Source organism: Schistocerca americana, chromosome 3 (genome assembly GCF_021461395.2).
Source record: "Schistocerca americana isolate TAMUIC-IGC-003095 chromosome 3, iqSchAmer2.1, whole genome shotgun sequence".
NCBI classification, from domain to species: domain Eukaryota; kingdom Metazoa; phylum Arthropoda; class Insecta; order Orthoptera; family Acrididae; genus Schistocerca; species Schistocerca americana.
The window spans coordinates 673637507-673649967 of NC_060121.1; positions in this window are offsets into that span (position 1 = coordinate 673637507).

Genomic DNA, 12461 nt, shown 5'->3' on the forward strand with positions numbered 1-12461 from the left:
GCCGTACACCACTGGTGATTGTCGAGGGGACACTGAATAGTGCACGGTACATCCAAACCGTCATCGAACCCATCGTTCTACCATTCCTAGACCGGCAAGGGAACTTGCTGTTCCAACAGGACAATGCACGTCCGCATGTATCCCGTGCCACCCAACGTGCTCTAGAAGGTGTAAGTCAACTACCCTGGCCAGCAAGATCTCCGGATCTGTCCCCCATTGAGCATGTTTGGGACTGGATGAAGCGTCGTCTCACGCGGTCTGCACGTCCAGCACGAACGCTGGTCCAACTGAGGCGCCAGGTGGAAATGGCATGGCAAGCCGTTCCACAGGACTACATCCAGCATCTCTACGATCGTCTCCATGGGAGAATAGCAGCCTGCATTGCTGCGAAAGGTGGATATACACTGTACTAGTGCCGACATTGTGCATGCTCTGTTGCCTGTGTCTATGTGCCTGTGGTTCTGTCAGTGTGATCATGTGATGTATCTGACCCCAGGAATGTGTCAATAAAGTTTCCCCTTCCTGGGACAATGAATTCACGGTGTTCTTATTTCAATTTCCAGGAGTGTATTTTACAGAAGTACCTGCTACCAGTGTTTGTTCCGCTATCATATAATCATACAATAAAGGATCCTTCTGTCTATGTATTCGCAATACATTACATTTGTCTATGTTAAGGGTCAGTTGCCACTCCCTGCACCAAATGCCTATCCGCTGCAGATCTTCCTGTATTTCGCTGCAATTTTCTAATGCTGCAACTTCTCTCTATACTACAGCATCATCCGCGAAAAGCCGCATGGAACTTCCGACTCTATCTACTTGGTCATTTATATATGTTGTGAAAGGCAATGGTCCCATAACACTCCCCTGTGGCACGCCAGAGGTTACTTTAACGTCTGTAGACGTCTCTCCATTGAGAACAACATGCTGTGTTCTGTTTTCTAAACACTCTTCAATCCAGCCACACAGCTGGTCTGATATTTCGTTGGCTCTTACTTTTCTTATCAGGCGGCATTGCGGAACTGTATCGAACGCCTTCCGGAAGTCAAGGAAAATGGCATCTACGTGGGAGCCTGTGTCTAATGTTTTCTGGGTCTCATGAACAAATAAAGCTAGTTGGGTCTCACACGATCGCTGTTTCCGGAATCCATGTTGATTCCTACAGAGTAGATTCTAGGTTTCCAGAAATGACATGACACGCGAGCAAAAAGCATGTTCTAAAATTCTATAACAGACCGATGTCAGAGATATAGGTATATAGTTTTGCGCATCTGCTCGACGACCCTTCTTGAAGACTGGGACTACCTGTACTCATTTCCAATCATTTGGAACCTTCCGTTTCTCTAGAGACTTGCGGTACACGGCTGGTAGAAGGTGGGCAAGTTCTATCGCGTACTCTGTGTAGAATCGAATTGGTATATCGTCAGCTCCAGTGGACTTTCCTCTGCTGAGTGATTTCAGTTGCTTTTCCATTCCTTGGACACATATTTCGATGTCAGCCATTTTTTCGTTAGTGCAAGGATTTAGAGAAGGAACGACAGTGTGGTCTTCCTCTGTGAAACAGCTTTGTAAAAAGGTGTTTTGTATTTCAGCTTTACGCGTGTCATCCTCTGTATCAATGCCATCATCATCCCAGAGTGTCTGGATATGCTGTTTCGAGCCACTTACTGATTTAACGTAAGACAAGAACTTCCTGGGATTTTCTGTCAAGTCGGTACATAGAATTTTACTTTCGAATGCACTGAACGCTTCACGTATAGCCCTCCTTATGCCAACTTTCACATCGTTTAGCTCCTGTTTGTCTGAGAGGTTTTGGCTGCGTTTAAACTTGCAGTGAAGCTCTCTTTGCTTTCGCAGTACTTTCCTAACTTTGTTGTTGAGCCACGGTAGGTTTTTCCTGTCCCTCATAGTTTTACTCGGCACGTACCTGTCTAAAACGCATTTTATGATTGCCTTGAACTATTTCCATAAACACTCAACATTGTCAGGGTCGGAACAGAAATTTTCGTTTTCATCTGTTAGGTAGTCTGCAATCTGCCTTCTATTAGTCTTGCTAAACATATAAACCTTCTTCCCTTTTTTTATATTTCTATTTACTTCCATATTCAGGGATGCTGCAACGGCCTTATGATCGGTGATTCCCTGTTCTACGATTACAGAGTCGAAAATGTCGGGTCTGTTTGTTATCAGTAGGTCCAAGATGTTATCTCCAGGAGTCGGTTCTCTGTTTAATTGCTCGAGTTAATTTTCGGATAGTGCACTCAGTATAATGTCACTCGATGCTCTGTCCCTACCACCCGTCCTAAACATCTGGTCAGTTGTGTAAAAACAAAATACCCGGTCGTGCGCACTTCACCTTGACACCATGGCGGTACTTACCATGAATATCAATTATTATTCCAAAATCCAGTACAATCTTTTGCTCCACTGTTTACTATGCAAATAAGTCCGCTTGAGAGGTCGATCTGTTTCGTATCTCGTTCCTTTCCAGACTCGATCAAGAATGGTTTTTCCCTAAGGGCCTGTCTGTCTTCACGCTCTTTTCCCTAATGAAGCCTGTTTGCCTGCGCGCTCTTTTTCTGATGCAGCCTTTTTGGCTTCACGCTCATTTTCTCTTACATCCACTTTCTGCAACAAGATAGTAATTAAATCTGTTCCTGGTACTTTCTGTGTTAGAAGATGGGCTGACGCTTCCCCTGCACAGAAATATCGGATACATTTTTACTACTGCACGTAGCAAACATATGTTCTTTGTCAACTACATCCTGTTCCGAATCCAGAATACTTTTATCTATAATTTGGGTTTCTGCTTCCCATGTGGGAACTGCAGCTGTCGGTAAAGTCTGAATCACTGTCGTATCTTTTTCCTGAACACTGTCATTCTGCCCAGCGTCAGGGATTTCCTTTCGCGTTGGCCTAATTATTTTGCTAAGCTGCTATTAAATTTCACGCGCAATACAAATAAAATAAACAACAATCAAAAGAATTTATAACTAAACATGTTAATATTGGCACAAAATTGTTTATCGACTGCTTTTAAAGTCGCTGCAACAGACTGTCTCTCAACAGATCTTTCGCACGTAACTCGTGTTGCGTTTGTCTATAGCCACATCAAAATGTATGGTGTGCGCAAGTAGCGTAGGTTTACTGGTAAACGACTTGCAAGTAAACACATGCAGGTATGTTCTTACCCGTGATAACTTCTCGAAATAATACTGAGATGCAGTGCAGTGTAAGTGGCCAACTCCAGTTTATTAGATGATTTGATTTTGTTCCCTTTACTTTTCTTCTTCCCAGTTCATTTCAGTGACAATGTACATGAAAAGGAAATATATCTTCATTAGAATGATACAACTTGAGACTATATACAAACGGAATTCAGATGAAATTTGTTTATGTGGCCTCACATTATAGAGTGCTACTATATATTATCTCTCTCTGTTTTTGTGTGTGTGTGTGTAAATGTGAATGAATGACTAATGTGTAGTGTAATTGTAACGTGTTGTATAAAATTGTCTTTTAAACAGATAATGTTTAATTTTTTTATCACATATCTTCTTACAATGTTCTAAAGTGTAAAAATGTTAACTCAGATTTATTACACCCAATACTGTGGTGTGCGAAATAATTCATTATAATGATTTCCTTTTATGGAAGTTACGGTATCGTGCAGAAAAGTTTTTGTACACCATAGCAAAAATACTTGAACATTGCATATTTATCAGTAGCACACTAGTTTGTTAATTTTAACTGCATGACGTATTTTTAGTTACAGCTTTCTCTGCAATGGCGCCAATGTGGAAAATGACGTACTCGACATTTGTGGCCCAGTACGGCAAAACATACATCAGAAAATGAAAATGAACATGGAGATTCGCTAATACTTTCATAATTGCATACATTGAATCAGTTATCTTAATAATATCTGAGCTAGATGAACCATAATTGCTAAACGTAGTTGTACCGACCGTAATGGTGGATTAAAATAGTGTAAGATCATAGCTAATAAAACTTTTGTGGGGACGTAGAACCACTGGCTCTACCCCCCAATAATATCACTGCCCTATCGCAGCAAGAACAATTGTATCTTTGTTAGATCAGTTTTCTGTAGTATGCGCTCTATGCTACACATATTGTGTATGCGCTGCGAGAGTAAAGGAATTCATACTAAGTAACGGGAGCGCGAGTGATTATTTATCATCGTAATTATCAAGCCCGCTCCCCACTACCTACACTTTTAATAACTGGAGGAAAGGACACAAGTCTTCTATAAATGAAAGATGGTTTCCATAGAATCAATAACGTATTGTATTCTGAAAATGATTTAGATAAGTTAACAGTTATTACATTTATTACAGTCCTCTTACTATGGAACGAAAGAAGAGTATATCTTGCTAGGTGAGCGATACTACTCGAAAAGGTGCACTGTCTTCTCTTTAATCAGAAAGTTCAAAATTAACGGAGTATATTTTGTCTTTTTTTAATCATTGTCTACACAGATAATAAATCATGTTTATTGTCTTTGTCCCTCTTCACTCAATGCACTTCACGTGGAAAAAAAGTGTTTCTCACATATTAGAGAAAAATATTAAGTCTTTTTTTTGTAAGTATGTTTACAGAGAAAAACACGTCTGATGATGGCACAAGTTTTTAGCATGCACTGCACACCGCGTTGCTTGTAGTTTGAATTTCGGTTTTTTAACTAGCATAGCAGCAGCAGCCGCAGCAGTTTGGAGATAGCAGCCGCACAACTTTTGTTATTTGCGCAAACAGCTAGGCCATTTATAATTCACATGTGATACAATTAACGTATCAACATTGACATACTTTTCAGACAGAACATTTTTGGTTGTTATTTAATTTCATATTTTTCTCGCAGTCAAATTGCTTGTATAATTTCTAAATCCACAGGTTTCTTAAATTTAACAGAACAGAATGTACTCTTGCCATGAGCGTTTGAGACTTGCAGTAGACAGTTAAATGTTGCATTTCTTATTAACTTTTGCATTGCTGATTACTTTTAAGGAATTACGAGATTACTTACAAACTTAAATAAGAGCTTAACTGTTCCTCTAATCGCGAGTCCAGTTTCCCATTACGAAGAAGACAAAATACCAGTAAATGTAATTCTGCATCACCATACATGCATACAACAAAAGCTAATTAGCTACGTTCATTTGGCGACAAAGTACTCGAATACGCTTATACCACAGGATTACATGCTGCTCATTTGTAAATAGAAGAGACAGCGAGTGAACTGTCAGATTTAAAACAACAATTTACAGAACGGCAGATGGTAGTAGACGAAAAATTACAAAACATTATAGATGTTCACGAACACAACGAAGCTTTATTATTACCATGATGGTAGTCGCTAAGGTCCGCAACGAGACGCAACTGCTGTCCCACACGTCAAATACATTCAAGCTGACGTGCATAATGATAAACAGCAATTGCTCACGAACAATCTGAAACTGAGGATCTTGCCAATAATCCTGCACAGTTTCAGCAACATACTGACGACAGTTCCGACTCAACACAACCGGTAAATTTTACAGAATCGGAAGAATTTCAATGCTTCCAGCGACCTATGGAAAATCAATCAATTGTGAACGACAGTCGTAAGCGAGAAATATGCAACAAAAATTCTGCAAACATTAACAGGAAGCTTGCTTCGTCTAACTTTACACACAACCAGTCTTGTATTTTTTTTGAACACGAACACGTGTCACAGCAACATCAACAAGTAGGCTCACTCAGAGCTGAGAGGGACTTTTCTTTTGACAGCGGCTCCTCTCACCCCGATTTTAATAGACTTTGACTTTAAAAACTTCTTCTTCGCCAGCTCGATGGCCGGTAACTCAAAAACTGTAATTAATATGTAGCCATTTAGACGGCGAACCAGCCGTGAGAACGCGGCCAATTGCGCGTCAGTGCTACTCGCTGTAAGAATTTCAAAATGCTTTTCTAGACGCATATTGGTCAGACACAATACAATGTGGAGTGAAGTATAAACTTCTTAGTTTACCACATTTCCATGAGTCACGATATGCAACCATCACACAATTTTTTGAATACACGATACAGCAAAAGCAACACTTCACAGATCCGTACACTACATCCGAGCTTATACAACTTTGCATTTCAAAACTGCCTAAATTCTTACGCACTCCCGTACTGACTTGTCATGAAAAAGATAACACAAATGCATTTCGCATTGTCTTACAGCTTCTCGAACTTGATGATTCGCACATTAGACAGCAAAACACTTTTTCTTCACGTAATAACCAAAGCGGAGATGATAGGTCGTAATTGGAGACAACAAAATTCTTTTTACAATCATGAACATCGCTGTAGTTACAAATGGCAGAACCACAATCATCAGAATCACTATGCCAACATCCAGGTTTTAGGTAATAGAGACCAAAACTTGAAACATCAAAACAATCAGCAGCAACAGCCACCCCCGAATCTTCTTTACATCAGAATAATTTTGACAACAGCTTTGGGCACAGAAGTGACAAATGGCGAAATAACACACAGCAATCGTACCATCACAATCAGTACAACAGCAGACAGCAAAATTTTAATCACTACAACAACGGCCAGTTTGACGGTAGGTAAAATGAAGACGGACAACACGGTAATTATGACAATCAGCAAAATTTCACTTTAAATCAACCGGATACTCTTTTCCATCCACTACACCAATCTTCCAACAATTCCGAACTCCAAACATCAGTGTCAGTAATTGAACTGCCAGCAAACAACACCAAGAAACGACGAGGTAGTGGAAATCCACTATGAGTAGCTGACCAACATCCGACTGATGACCAACGTGTGATTACTCAAGACTCCACATCTAGTACTGAAAATTTTATTTCCTCTCAGGACATTTGGGACTCTCTGTTAACGGAAAAAGAAGAGCCATAGAGTTGTTAGCATATAGAAAACAATACGTTAAATGTACTTCTTGATTCCAGCTTTCCCGTGTCAATAATCAGCGATTCTGCTTTCAGGAAATGTAACTCTGATGACAACTGTCCAACACTTCTGTTACATGAAACTAAGATAAGAGATGCAGTTTCTGGCAAAGGTCTGGATGTCTAACTTCAAACTCATTTGAAATTTTCTGCCCAGGGACATTCATTTTTCGCCAACTTCATAATAGTTCCCCTTCATACTATCGAAATGATCCTTGGCATCTATTTCTTAAACTGTCATAAAGCAATCCTAGACTTCAACAATTCCCGCATTTCCCTCACTAAGAAGACTTTCCAATTACTCAGCACTTTGAATGTAATGTGTTTATGCAAGAATAGGATATCAGTTGATTATATTTCTTAACGTCAAGCAAAAATGCAAACTAGTTCACATCCTGCATTACTTCAGCAAATCCCTTTTTTTTTATTCTTCGGGCGACCAGTCACGCTCTGTTATCTAGCAAATAATGCAACCCAAAGTTGGCACCAATGAGGAAGCATCCGATGAAGACAAATTCCAATTAAAACGAATTTTAACTAAACACTCTCACGTTTTTGACAATGTTCCTGGTACCAGACGTGCATTCCTGCACGAATTTAAAGTGAATTATACTATTCATTACACTATTCCTTTCTGTCATAGCTGCCAAGCACAACAGGAAATTGAGTCTGTCCTATGGCCAGGCATTACCTCCCTTCGCACCTCACAGCGCCGGTATTGTCTTATATACCTCAACGCCCACTAACAAAACATCCTGTTCTCCTTGTTTTGTGCTCCTTTTCAACTTTCCATGACAACAACAACAAATGGCGGATACAAATATGCCCAGAGACTGTAATAAACGTGAGAATGTCAAAGTTGCCCAAGGACGGCATAATATTTTCGGGCAGTGCAATATATTTTAAAAGGTTTTGATTACGTCGATATTATAGCGAATCCTCCTATCCTACCCCTGCACATTCAGTATTTTTGCGCATCGGAAAGTAATGTGCAATATTATTCACCAACTAACAGACTCTTAAGACTATCGGCCCAGACCCCATCAAAAAACTTTTCTTAAAGTCGCGCAATTTCCCACTATAACCCCATGGTTTAGCCCAGATTTAAATGATCCAAAGCATCAATTCCCCCAGTTAGAGCTAAGGGTGGTGGAGGGGGTCGGTGGTTGGGGGGGGGGGGGGATGTGGCAGGACTGAAAGAGGCCACTAGACCCACACCACAGCGCAAATTAGCCCTGCAGATTGTAAAACGATTGCAACACGGAATGTGCCTGAACTATTTCAGACGGAAACCCTCCCCACAGTAGATAGAGAAACAGCGCGAATGAGCGATATTCTTGGGCGTAGTGAGACTCATTGGAAGCAAGGGGCCATTCCATGGCCCAAGGAACGAACAATGTGTACTTCTTAGGGAGTAGTAATCAAAGCGGAGATGATGTTGCAGTAGTCATTCCAAGAAAAAAGAACAATTGCGTTATTGGCTATGGACCCGTTAATGACATAATCATCTCTATTAAACTTAATTCTTCCCCATGTTAACTCAACATCATTAAGATCTATGCCTCTACTACTGCAGCACCAAACGAGTAGAGGGAGGGAACAACTGTAACAAGTCTGTAACAAAGAACAGGCAACAATTCAAAGAGACTTTAATGGCAAAGGTGGAGACACTTCCCCAGACATGCAGTTACAATCAGTGGTTGAATCATATGGCCAACATGTGGGAAATAAACGAAACAGGTACTTACTGGATATCTGTGAGTAACGACATGACTATGACTATGTTATTCCATATTCTCCTTATAAGGCTGTACACTTGGATAGGTTTAGAAACCAGACTGACTTTAGCCTAGTGCAAAGACTTAGAAAGACTTCAGTCTTGGACTGTAAGGCATTTCCTTCAGCTGTCTGGGGAAGTGGTCAAAATCTGCTGTCCATGAAAATGCGGACTGAGCTCAAATTCTCCAAGAAGAGCGGAGAGAGACAAGTAAGAGTCAAAGACACTGATGTCACAGCAAAACTACATAACATAAATCTCGATAAGGGTGCACCATCATCACAAAAATGACACCGAATGACAGAGTCTTTTTCCTCGTCAGTTCCGACATCATAAAGAGCAAAAAACGTCCTTGGATATCACAGTACACACTACAGTTTACTTAAGAGAGACGAAATCTGAAGAAAACTACCCAAGATGAAGACAGTTATAAGAACGTGTGCAGGAAGTACAACTGGACTTAAGGAAGGGAAGCGCACACTTCATTAATGGTATCTGCGATAAAATAGAACATCATATCCATAGTAAAGTACGTGATCTCTACAAGAAACTCAAAAGCATCACCGCCAAATTTCATCCTCGTGCGAGGGTGGTAGACGATGGGAATGGGAATCTTATCGGAGACAATTAAGATGTTGCGAGATGTAAACAGAACTGAGAAAAGTAGTATTCTGGAATTAGCAACAGTAAGGGCAGTCAAGCATTTGAGTTGCTTACATCGGGACTTACAATCGCACACAACGAAGTATAGAACGTAAGCAAACACCTGAAGAACTATAAATAACGTGGGCTAATCGTTTATCTGGGAAATGCTCAAATAAATGGAGCAGAAGATTGTGTACAAGAATGTGAGAGACTAGGTGGTGGCCAGAAGAACGCAGAAATCTCTCTTCATCCCCATACACAAGGAAGGGTCATTCAGGAACTGCTCCCACTACAGAACGATTGCTTCCACATCCCTCACAAGCCTTGTATTCCGCTTCACATAGCCACCGAACAAAGGGGATTTGTCGAAAGAAAAGGAACTCTTGAACGGATTCTCAACATACAACAAATAATCGAGAAAACTCATGAGTTGTGTGCTGCTGTTACCGTCTGCTTCCTTGAGTACAGGAAGCCCTTTTACTGTGTTACCTGGGAAAAGTTGTGGCAGGTGCTTGCAGGGTTCGGTGTTTTATCGCACTTGACAACGCTGATCATAATTCTATACACTAATCACCCCCACAGCTGTGAACACAAGTGCTGGCACGTCAGATTCCTTCATTGTATGAATTGGTGTCAAACACGGTTGTGTTCTATTTTCTCAACTGTACAACTGTACAGCATCTATGCAGAAAATGTCATTAGGAATGCTCTTGACGGTTGGAATAATGGCATCTCAAAACTGGTGGGAAAACTATTAACTGTCTCGAATTTCCTGACGGCATTCTGCTTTTAGCCGGCAGCGTAGGTGAACTTGCTGAGTTGCTAATAAAAGTAAACGACATGTTATACGATTAGACATCAATCCTAGCAAGTATAAACTCATGATAAACGATCAAGCAGCACAGGTTCAACTTACAGATCGATTATAGGAACTGGAAGTCGTGTATCCTTTTATCTGTCTTGCGTCAACCATTTGCGACGCGATGCTGTGAAAATGAGATGAACAGACGGATCACGCTATGGGGAGTGGCTACTGGAAAGCTCACCAATATCTGGCAGAACAGAGCGATAGGGAACTGCACAAAGGTCCGGATTGTTGGAACACTCGTCTTTTCCATCTTCTGTTACTGTTGAGTCCTGAGACAAGCAGCGTACTGATGCATTTGAGCTTTGGAGCTGGCGCAGGACATTGAGAATAAAATGGACTTACAGAAGCACAAATGTTTCAGTATATTTTATACAGCAAAATATGAATGTAATAACGAGATCTCAAGAGAAATTCACGTTGATCGCTATTTAGAACTTCATTTTTCAGGCGTATCATTCAAACACTGACGATGCCCAGCACGTCTTTGATACCTGCCCTTACAGTATTTCTGTTTCTCTAAATGGCTCGTAGGATGCTAATTAGATACACTGCTTCTATATCTGTCTGTCCCTTCAGTCCTTCCCCAGTCATTGTTATTCTCTATTTTTGCTTCACCTTGTGCTCACTGCTTTGTTGTTCGTACCAGCGTTTGCATGTGTTCTATTCTCTAGTTTTCATGTACTATGTGCAGCTTTATATATCTTTTATTCATGTCCGACAAGCTTCCCATTACATAAAATGATAATGAGATGACCATATTTCATTGAAACTCAAAAAACTTTTCCATTTCCGGAAGAGGTAGTACGTTTCTATAAGAGGTTCGGTGGCTGGGAACTTCGATGAGACTTTTCAAGGGTAGGATTTGGCGTGAGTTCAATTTCTGTCCGCTTTTCATTCCATGTCGCAGATAGCGGTCGTTTTTTCTCCGGTCACCCGATTTAACGTCACCCGCGAAGGAAAGAAGATTGATTATTGCTACGATAGATGCTGTCTCACTGATATTGAGAAAGGAGGTTCTGGATCGGGGGAGTCTCGGAAAATAGAAACCTTTCTGCCACGTGCACCACACAGGAAACCGTTTAGAGCGAGAATAGGAAATCTTATATTCTCGCTCCGTTTAGGCTGGGTATTCTTACCTTAATTTAGGTTTTTTTGAATCGTGGGTCTTCTGACTAGTTTGATCAGCCCGCCACGAACCACGAATTCCTCTCCTGGTCCAACCTCTTCATCTCAGAGTAACACTTGCAACCTACGTACTCAATTATTTGATGGATGTATTCCAACCTTTGTCTTCCTCTACAATTTATGTCCTCTACAACTCCCGCTAGTACCATGGAAGCCATTGCCTGATGTCTTAACGCATGTCCTATCATCCTGTTCCTTCTCCTTGTCAGTGTTTTCGACATATTCCTTTCCACTCCGATTCTGCGCACAACCTCCTCGTCCCTTACTTTATCAGTCCACCTAATTGTCAACATTCGTTTGGAGCACCACATCTCAAATGATTCAATGCTCTTCTGATCCTGTTTTCCCACCGTCCATGTTTCACTACCATACACTGCTGTGCTGCGAACGTACATTCACAAAAATTTCTTCCTCCAATTAAGACTTATGTTTGACCAGTAGACTTCTCTTTGCCAGAATGCCCTTTTTGCCATTGCTAGTCTGCTTTTGATGTCCTCCTTGCTTCGTCAGTCACTGTTCATTTTGCTGCCTGGGTATCAGAACTCTTTAATTTCATCTACTTCGTCGCCATCAATCCTGATTTTAAGTTTCTCGCTGTTCTCATTTCTGCCACATCTAATTACTTTCGTCTTTCTTCGATTTACTCTCAGTTCATATTCTGTACTCATTAGACTGTTCGTTCCATTTAGCTGGTCATGTAATACTTTTTCTCTTTCACTCAGGATAGCAATGTCAACCGTGAATCTTACCATTGATATGCTTTCACGTTGAATTTTAATTCCACTCCTTAATATTTCTTTTATTTTCATCACTACTTCTTCGAGGTAGAGATTGAACAGTAGGGATGGACGACTACATCCATGCCTTATACACTTTTTAATCAAGCACTTCGTTCTTGTTTAAGAACTCCTATTATCCCCTCCTGGCTCTTGTACATATTGTATATTACTGTCTCTCTCTATAGCTTGCCCCTATTTCTCTCAGAATTTCTAACATCTTGCAC